This window comes from Suncus etruscus, chromosome 2, assembly GCF_024139225.1.
Source record: "Suncus etruscus isolate mSunEtr1 chromosome 2, mSunEtr1.pri.cur, whole genome shotgun sequence".
In the NCBI taxonomy this organism is placed as follows: Eukaryota; Metazoa; Chordata; class Mammalia; order Eulipotyphla; family Soricidae; genus Suncus; species Suncus etruscus.
In genome coordinates, this window is record NC_064849.1 from 77551945 (window position 1) to 77563020 (window position 11076).

At 33.5% G+C, this 11076-nt stretch overlaps 1 non-coding gene across 1 annotated transcript; it reads left to right on the forward strand.

Annotated features, from left to right (window-relative positions):
• Nucleotides 1-10623: 10623 nt before the first annotated feature.
• Nucleotides 10624-10785, forward strand: LOC126002841 (U1 spliceosomal RNA). The gene has a single exon (XR_007493460.1). It is a non-coding gene; the product is annotated as a U1 spliceosomal RNA (small nuclear RNA).
• Nucleotides 10786-11076: the final 291 nt, after the last annotated feature.

Below are 11076 nucleotides of genomic sequence, written 5' to 3' on the forward strand. Positions count from 1 at the left end.
TCTAGTTTTCTCAAGGAGATAGGCAAAGAGAAATAGAATATTTGGATGTGCAATAAAGAAAATTCAGGATATTCCAATGATAAACTATAGTTGCATTTCATCTTTTATAATAACATATATATTTGTCAAATTTTGACAAGAAACAAAGTTCTAGAAAATTTACTGATTCTATCCAATAGTTATGGAAGCTACCAGAGCATGTTGAATGAATATAGATCCATATTCTATAAAACTAAGTATTTAAAACATACTATATATGCCTACTATGTAGTGATAGATCTTCAGGTAATGAGCAAAATATGCATGAATGAATAAGTAATGAGATTTTAAAAACCAACTATACATGTAAGTAACTGAAAATATGTATTAGTTGTTGGGAACTGACTTACTAATATTGGTGGCTGACATATTTTTTATAGGCAGGAACAGAGAGAGACTTTTAAGAGTCAATAGTCACACTGGTTTGAAACTGGCAGGCTTGAGACCCAAGAGTTCATTTTTAAGTTAAAGCCTAAAGGAGAAAACTGTCTGAGTCCTAGTTTGAGAGCCATCAACAGGCAATTTATTATTATTATTATTATTATTATTATTATTATTATTATTATTATTATTATTATTATTATCATCATCATCATCATCATCATCATCATCATCGTTGTTGTTGTTGTTAGCCAAGTTTATGTTTTTGCTGTATTTAGGAATTTAAATGATTGGAGGAATTTACTCAAATATTTGAAGACAGTCTGCATACTCAATTCATCAATACAATTGTCAATCTTACCCACCAACAACCTTATTAATACACATTTAAAAATTATTGAACTGGGAATCTTATTAACAGGCAAATAGAATGATAAAAATAAAAATCATTGGGACATCACAAGCCTTAATTTTGCTGCTGACAAGATTGTGGTTTTTTTTCTTACTGGACACTAAGCAAATCTGTTCTAAGTTCTATTAGGAGACACTTTTCATCTTTTTTAAACTACATCTTTAAGACACTATTAAAAAGAGAGTTCAGAACAAATACAGGTACTTCCCCTGTTTAGAAAATGAGAAGAGAACTATTTACTAAAATATCTCAGGAACATTTGTCTTCACACCTGATTGTCATTTTGTAGGCATAAATGTCTGTTATATATTTAACAGACTTCTAGAAAAGTTTTACATAATGAGGTATATTTGAAAACTTAAAGGTCCTGGAGAGATTCATCATATAAAATGTCCTTTTGGTTATATATACTTATATGTACATACACTCATGTCTATTCACTTATATTTAGACAAATAACAATAAAAATTTCAAAACTATTAAAATTTATCTAATTTGTCCATCCATATCACTATGGTATGTATAATGATTATAGAAAAGAATCTCTAGATCATTAAAAAAGTTTATTTTTTTAGGTAAATTGTCATATGGAACCAACTATTTTCTCTTATTTATTTTTTGCAGTGCTCAAAGTGCCATATTTATTTTCAGGGATAAAACTTTGTCCAACTTCATGAAAAGTGTCTTACCACTATTCTATATTGCTAGTCTCTATTTAAATGCTTAATTTGTATATTTTTTTTACCAAATATCAAATAATATAGTTTCTGTAACTTTGATACATTTTAATTTTTAGGATATTTTTAACTATGTTTACTTCATGATTGTTTGCAGAAATTATTTTATACTGATTAGAGGAGTAAAATTTTATACTTATATGTTAAGTTGAATAATTTTTTGTTTTTGTTTTTGGGTCACACCCAGCAGCCTCAGGGATTACTCATGGCTTTACATGCAGAAATCACTCCTGTCAAGCTCGGGGGACTATATGGAAAGCCGGGAATTAAACCACTGTCCTTCTGCATGCAAGGCAAATGCCCTACTTCCATGCTATCTCTCCAGTACCTGAATAATATTTTTTAATAATGGACACCATCATCAGTGGAGTGGGGGGATATTGGAGGTCATTTTTAGTGATACTTCACCAGACAGGTGGGGCCAAACAGTTCCATAGTGCTTGTCTCTGTAGAGTTGAGTTCAGTATTATTTGGCATTCTTAAGTCTGAATTAAGAAATGGCCTGAGGATCATGCAGTTTCAAGAATTGAGGAGCCAGAAATTTAGGTTCTTAAGAAAATCAGGAACTTGTTCACTCTACTAAGACATGCCTCATTATCTTTTCAATATTAATATATACTTTTCATTATTTATAAGATGATTAGGTTTTATTTGCCAATGTAATAGTACATGTTTAAGAAATTATGTAGTAATGAATTAGAATATTTTGTTTGGAACCACAGATAATAAACCTGAGAGGAGGGGTTGAGGCAGTGATCCAGATGGGCCTTTACAATTCAAAGAGAGTTGGCTAAGAGAGAAAACCTGTCTTTATTTTGTTCATGGCTGAAAGTCCAGAAGAAAAATTTTGGCCTTTAAATTTCCTACTGGAGAAATTTCTCTAACTTTAGAGGTTTCTAATAATAAATAATTTAGTGAAAAATGTTGCAAATTATTGTGATTTAGCTTTTCTTTTAATGACATTGGGTGGTCTAATACAGATAGTGAAAACCACTATCCATCCCTAAGGAATTTCAGAGAGAATTATTAGTAAAAGAAAAACTTTTTGGTAAGAAAATGAAAGACATTATTGTGATAGAGTTAAGGGCAGGAAGCGCCAGAAGGACTGGCTTTCAATTTGAAGCTCAACATAAGAATGGTGAACACTGTTAGGGATATAACTACACTAACAACTAGCATGACAATGTTAAAATATGAAAGAAGTAGAGTGCCTGTAGTGATACAGTCAGAGGCTGCAGTGGAGGGGGCACTGATAGTGGGAATTCACCAGTTTTACTGGTGAATGGTGGGTATTCTGTTTATGACTGAAACCCAACTACGAAAATGCTTGTATTTATGATGCTTTAATAAAGATGTATATTTTAAAATATGATAGCACCAAAAAGAAAAAGAAAAACATTTTGATGCTTTAAATTCAAATGGCACAAAAGTGTTAAAATTTGGGTCTTTTATATTTCTCTTGGAAAAGTATCTAAAGATAGAAAATTGAGTGGGAAATGTTGTGGTTAGCTTTTTAATAATATTCTTAATTGTGAGAGTGTTTAATATATTTGAAATAATTAAATTTAGATAACTATCTGATATTTAATGTGGTCTTAAGAACTAAATGTTAAAATGCTTAAAATATCTTTACTAAGTATATAACAAAGGACAATTTGGTCCTATCAGATGGCAGTATTCTGGCAATTTGTTTTAAAATTGGAACTAAGGGAAATAGAGGTTGTAAGTGTCTGGACAAAATGCAGATCTTTTAATATTGAAGTAAAAACAGTCATTTCTATATTTCTGAGACTTTACAACTTAAGGTACAATAGTATTTGAACTTGAAAAAGTTATAGTTATACTTAATTTGGAAACTATTGCACATCATCTATTTCTCATTTATAAAAGTTGCATAATTAATTATGTAAAGCCTAGGTAAGTTGGCAATTGTTATTTTCAAATATAATATATTATGGACACTGTCTTAAAATTTGGCATTTGTATTTTTATTGTGAAAGCGAACTCAACAGGGTTGTTTTGGAGTAAACGCTTTTAAATTATGATTAGCAAACACTGAAGCAGTAAGAGATTATGAGATAAATTTTAATGATATGCCTAAAGTAATTAAGAAGAAAGAACTATTTTGGATAGTGTTCTAAGTTATTAAGAAAAGCAAAGCAATTAATGTGTGTGATACAAAATGGAATATTATGCAGCTGTCAGGAGAGATGAAGTCATGAAATTTTCCTATACATGGATATACATAGAATCTATTATGCTGAGTGAAATAAGTCAGAGAGAGTGAGAGAGAAAGAGAGAGAGAGAGGGAGAGAGAAACACAGAATGGTTTCACTCATATATGGGTTTTAGAAAAATGACATTCTTGTAATAATTTTCAGAGACAAAAGAGAGGAGGGATGGAAGTTCCAGCTCACCTCATGAAGCTCACCACAAACAGGGATGAGTTTAGTTATAGAAATAACTACATTGTGAACCATCCTAACAATGAGAATGTATGAGGGAAATAGAAAGCCTGTGGTGAGTACAGGCAGGGGTTTTGTGGGTGGAGGGAGATTTGGGATGTTGGTGATGGGAATGTTGCACTGGTGATGGGTGGTGTTTTTTACATGACAGAAACCCAAGCACAATCGTGTTATGTAATCAAGGTGTTTAAATAAAATACATATATATAAAAGTCTAGTACTAAGAAAATTGAGTTTGTTTTTCCCTATAATTTTTTAACTTTGCATTTGCTAAAAATATGTGAAAATTTACTAATTATTTATAGACTTACAATAAACTAGAAAGATTTCACAATATGACTTATACAAATTTATGATTTTTTAATTTTATGCATAATTTACTTTCACAATAGCTTTTTTGATGACTATATTACATAACAATCTTTACTTGCTATATGTATAAAATGTTTTAATTTTCAATAAATTGGAGAATTATGTGATAATATAGTTTTAGAACACTTCTATAATATTAAAACCCTAGGAACACTGAAATACAATACAAAAATCCCTTCTCATACCTATATTAATTGCAGCGCTATTTACAATAGCCAGACTTGGAAACAACCAAGATGCCCATCAACAGATGAATGGCTAAAGAAACTGTGGTACATATACACAATGGAATATTATGCATCTGTCAGGAGAGTTGAAGTCATGAAATTTTCCAATGGATGTACATGGAATCTATTATCCTGAGTGAAATAAATCAGAGGGAGAAAGATAGACACAGAATAGTATCACTTATCTATGGGTTTTAAGAAAAATAAAGACATTACTGTAATAAGGTCCAGAGACAATAGTGTTAATGGGAGGGCCTTCACAATTTGAAGCTCACCACAAAGAGTGGAGAATGCTGTTAGGGAAATAACTACACTAACAACTAGCATGACAAAGTTAAAGAACGAAAGAGGTAGAATGCCTGTTGCAATACAGGCAGGGAGAGGTGGGGCATTGCTGGTGGGAATGTTGCACTGGTGAAGAGAGGGTATTCTATTTATGACTGAAACCCAACTACGAACATGCTTGTAGTCATGGTGCTTAAATAAAGATCTATAAAAAAAAACAACACCATGACTAACGAGAATGATTGTTGATGGTGGTGCATATGTTACACTGGTAAAGGGGAGTGTTTTTTTAATGACTAAAACCAAACTACAGTCATGTTTGTAATCACAATGTTTAAATAAAGATTTAAAAAGAAAAGAATAAAACCCAACAACAACAAAAAAATAGCCAACCATTGCTGTGTTTAATACAATTCATTGTTAACATACGCATAGAAACCCATTATTTCTCCCAAGGCTATAGTCTAGCTAAATTCCCTCAAATCACTACTACTCCAGAATGGTACTAACACTAATAGACTACCAGAATTCTAGATATTCTCTTCTTCAGTGACAGATATGTATGGTATTAATTTCAATCAGGTAAAATTTATTTGTGAGTTCACTAATAAAATTTATTGAAATTTTAATTTCTCATTTATTGTGACATCTGTCATCATAATAATATGTATACATCCTGGTCATAGTTTGAGGACCACTGTGACCTAAATGAATGCATTTAAAAGAGATTTAGAGGCTTGGTTTCTCCTTATCTCTATCAGAAAATGTTTTCCATTTGTTCTTTAAATATATAAATCATGTGCTTGAGTGATAGAATAAAGGGTAGAACATCTGCTTTACATTTAGCAAACCCGGAACCAATACATACATACATATGTATGTAAATATACATATATTTATGATGTTTACATGTGTAGACAGGAAATATTAAAGGTCAGCTAGGGTACCCCAGAGCCCTCTTTCAGGGTAACAGATTTGAAATGGGTTACGATTGTGTGACAAGGAGGTGCTTTAGGCACTTGACTGAAGTAACTGGGAAGCTACCAAGATGAAATGGCCTGAGTGAGAAAATTAGAGATTTTTCTAGGAGTCTCTGGACCTGCACTGACTGGCAACACCATGGACCCTGTTCTCACCCTCCACTCTTAGTCTCAAAAAAAGGAACAGAAGATTCACAGGTCTGAGTCTCTCCCAACCCTAAATAAGGTGGGACAGGCAACCAACAGGACACTACTGCAGAGTGTGTGATGCCCAGGGTCACCCATCAGTTCATCATGCTAAACTGACCAGATCATCTTTACATTAGCCAAGCCTGAGTGACCAGATGTGACAGGTAAAATATTGGTGCCTTCATTGGGGCACCACCTGCTCTGTCCTCATCTGATTCTCTGTAAATAATGGGATGTCCCTGATGGAGATTTATATCTGACAAGGTTCAAGGTAAATGTGAAGAGAAACACTATTTTCTTGTAGCTGATTAAATTAAATGCATTCTAGTGTGCCTTAACCTAACTTAAAACCTACTTCTTTGGGGTTACCTATGTGGAAATGTGCTTAATAATTATAATAAATCAGATAATAAAGAACTAAAAGCTGTAAATACAATCATTATTATGGCTAGAACTTTACAAGTAAAAAGTTAGCCTGAATATGAAAAGTAACTCAGAGTTGTATTTATTGATAACGCTATGATGCTTTGGTTTCTGTTGTTTAATGTCTGTTAAATCATTACAGATAACAAAGACAAAGCTGTTTCATTTACTGCTCCAGGACCTGATTGGTTTAAATAATATTCCCCATATAATTGTTCTGATCCTTTTCAGGTTTTAAAACTGCATAACTAAACCACTTAACTGCTCATTTAGGGTAGCCTTTGATTTCATCCCTTTTTAGGGAAAGATTACAGTAGAATTTACAGAAAATTGACCTTCTGCCACGCTCCCTTCTAATGACTTTTAAGGTGGTGAAATCTCTAGGGAAAATAAGGAGCATGAAGTACATCAGAAAAACTTCCAGGGGAATTAGGGCAAAGAAGGGCCATGGAAATTCAATGAGCTTAGGCCATTGACAATTGAAAATTATACTATGCCTATCTATCCCAGAGGCTGGGGCAAGTAGCAAGAATTAATCATACACTGACATTTAACAAGAATGGGTGGTATAAGGAAAGAAGCAAAAGTTATGGCTTCCCCTGGTAATGATAAGGGTAAAAGAATTAGCACCAAATGTGGGATTTCTTCATCTCTGTCTGACCCAGTGCAAGAAAGGCAACTGAAATCTCGGGCTCTATGTTGTTCTCTCCATCACAAGAGCTCTTTAAGTTGTAGGATGGATGAAAATGCAGGAACCTCCTTTTCTTTGTGGTGGAGTCACAGCCTGAATAAGGACCCCCTGCAGATCCAGATGACTCAGCTCAGAGGACCAGAACAGCAGGCAGAAAACTCTGGTGTTCCTGACTGCAGCAACTACCAGACAACTAGCAAGAATTAACACCCTCTTACTCAGACTGTGTATGAGGGGTTTGTGGGTCAGATTGTTATCCTGGGGATTCCTCCTCTACCTTTTAATGTATGTAATTTGTTTGAGGGTTTCTGATTATGCTCTCCAAAATCTGCTCCTATTGAGGTGTAAGTGTTAAAAGAAGTAGTTACCAACCCAAGAGTTTCACTTCTGTGATAGGGAAAATACCCCAAGAGCATTCTCATTTCATGTTTGTAGAAAAGGAAATCCCACAAATGTGGGGAAAGGGATTTTCTCTGCAAGGTGCAGGAAGGTGTCAGAGAGGCTAAGGTTAAAGTTCTTAGACAGAGTTTTGGAAGTGCTGGTTTACCTGGGCTGTCTTGCTCAAATATCAGTAGGGTCTTTAAAAAATGTGTCAAACTAATTTTCTAGTAGGGAATATCAGTTAAGGCAAATAACAAGGAACAGCAGGGATACTGCCTTTAGGAACCAATGTAAGTCACATACTGGGGGCAGTGGTCTAAACAACAGACTGAACTGAGTGAGTTCCCCCTTTTCACCTGAACTATTGCAATGAGACTGTAAAGGCTAAATGTAGCATGGCTTTGTGTATCAAGACTGACACCCTCCCAATTAAGATGCTTATGGTAAGGTCCCAGTATGTGCCCACAGTAAAGACAAAGATAAGGAACCACAAAGAAGTCAAATATTTGTCTCAGGTCCACAAGACATAACAACATTTTGAAAAATGTGCATTTATCTTATACAATATATAGAGCCATATTTATTTTTGCTTTAAAAATTTATATATAAGTGTTGTGAAAAAAGAAATCAGAAAATGCACTCTAGTTTATAGCTTATCATCACTTAACAAAGCAGAAAAATATGAAAACAGAAAGTGTGAGGTGCTTATACTATTCCTCAACCTATTATGATTCTATTTATATTATGAAAAAAGATATTTGGAAAATTGACAGATCTCACCTTTTCCTAGTTATATTTTTCTAACATGTAAACATCATATATATGTATATATACATATATACACACATATATATTATTTGTTTGCTTGCAGTCAGGAGTTGCTCCTGACAGGCTCTAGGGATTATATGGGATGCCAGAGATTGAATCTATGTTGGTTCCGGGTTTGCTAAATGTAAAGCAGATGTTCTATCCTTTATTCCATCACTCAAGCACATAATTTATATATTTAAAGAACAAATGGAAAACATTTTCTGATAGAGATAAGGAGAAACCAAACCTCTAAATCTTTTTTAAATGTATTCATTTAGGATTTGAGATTGACCAGGATGTATACATATTATTATGATGACAGATGTCACATTAAATGAGAAATTAAAATTTCAGTAAATTTTATTAGTGAACTCACAAATAAATTTTACCTGATTGAAATTAATACCATACATATCTGTCACTGAAGAAGAGAATATCTAGAATTCTGGTAGTCTATTAGTGTTAGTACCATTCTGGAGTAGTAGTGATTTGAGGAAATTTAGCTAGACTATAGCCTTGAGAGAAATAATGGGTTTCTATGCGTATGTTAACAATAAATTGTATTTAACACAGCAATGGTTGGCTATTTTTTTTTGTAGTTGGGTTTTATTCTTTTCTTTTTCAATCTTTATTTAAACACCGTGATTACAAACATGACTGTAGTTTGATTTTACTCATAAAAACAACACTCCTCTTTACCAGTGTAACATATGCACCACCATCAACAATCATTCTCGTTAGTCATGGTGTTTGTTTTTTTTTTATAGATCTTTATTTAAGCACCATGACTACAAGCATGTTCGTAGTAGGGTTTCAGTCATAAACAGAATACCCTCCCTTCACCAGTGCAACATTCCCACCAGCAATGCCCCACCTCTCCCTGCCTGTATTGCAACAGGCATTCTACTTCTTTCATTCTTTAACTTTGTCATGCTAGTTGTTAGTGCAGTTATTTCCCTAACAGCATTCTCCACTCTTTGTGGTGAGCTTTAAATTGTGAAGGCCCTCCCATTAACACTATTGTCTCTGGACCTTATTACAGTAATGTCTTTATTTTTCTTAAAACCCATAGATAAGTGATACTTTTCTGTGTCTATCTTTCTCCCTCTGATTTATTTCACTCAGGATAATAGATTCCATGTACATCCACAGGAAAATTTCATGATTTCATCTCTCCTGACAGATGCATAATATTCCATTGTGTATATGTACCACAGTTTCTTTAGCCATTCATCTGTTGAAGGGCATCTTGGTTGTTTCCAAGTCTGGCTATTGTAAATAGCGCTGCAATAAATATAGGTGTGAAGTAGGGATTTTTGTATTGTATTTCAGTGTTCCTAGATTATATATCCCTAGAAGTGGAATAGCTAGATCAAATGCTCAATTTCCAAGTTTTTTAGGAATCTCAATATTGTTTTCCATAAAGGCTGGAATGCTTCTTCAATAAGTGGTGATGGCACAACTGGTTAGCCACTTGCAAAAAAGAAAACTCAGACCCCTACCTAACATCATGCACAAAGATCTAATCCAAATGTATTAAAGACCTTCATATCAGGCCTGAAACCATAAGGTTTATAGAATAACATGTTAGTAAAACGCAATATGACATTGAGACTAAAGGCATCTTCAAGGAAGAAACAGTACTCTCCATTCAAGTGGAAGCAGAGATAAACAGATGAGACTATATTAAGCTGAGAAACTTCTGCACCTCAAAGGAAATAGTGCCTAAGATACATTAGCCACCCACAGAATGGGAGAGACTATTCACCCAATACCCATCAGACAAGGGACTAACATCAAAATTATACAAGATGCTGACCGAACTTAATAAGAATAAAAACATATAATCCCATAAAAATGGGAAGAAGAAATAAACAGACATTTCCTCAAAGAAGAAATACTAATGGACACAAGACAAAATGCCCCACATCACTAATCATCAGGGAGATGCAAATCAAAATTACAATGAGGTACCATCTCACACCACACTGACTGGCTCACATCACAAAGAACCAGAGTAATCATTGTTGGCAGGGATGTGGAGAGGAAAGGAATTCTTATTCACTGCTTTGGGAATGCGGTTTAGTCCAGCCTTTATGGAGGGCTATGTTTTAAAGAAATTTTAGCGTTTTCTATTCTTATTACACACTAATAAATACTTGATATTTGTTGACTAATAAGAAGTGTTATGCTAGTAATTGTCATTGTTCAAAAAAAAAAAAAAAGTTAAAATACTTACCTGGCAGGGAGGTACCATGATCTCGAAGGTGGTTTTCCTAGGGTGACGCTTATCCATTGCATTTCGGATGTGCTGACTCCAGCGATTTCACCAAATGTGAGAAAATGGACTGCATACTTTGTGATAGTTGGGGACTGCATTCGTGCTTTCTGATTAAAAAAAAAAAGTTAAAGAAAAAAATAGCAGAACTAAACAGTTAAGTTGTAGATACAACATTCCAATTAAATAAGATCTCATTATAAAGTACACTTATACACATATACAATCTTAATACAGCTAATAAAGTTTTAATACAATTAACAAACATTCATTAATTTTATTTTTCTGAATTGTAGAAATACTTTAAATTCTAGTTCTCATAAATATGGACAAAAGAGAGATTATATTAGAATATGCAGAAAATGAGTCAAATATAAATTTTAAAATATCTATAGCTTTGAATGTT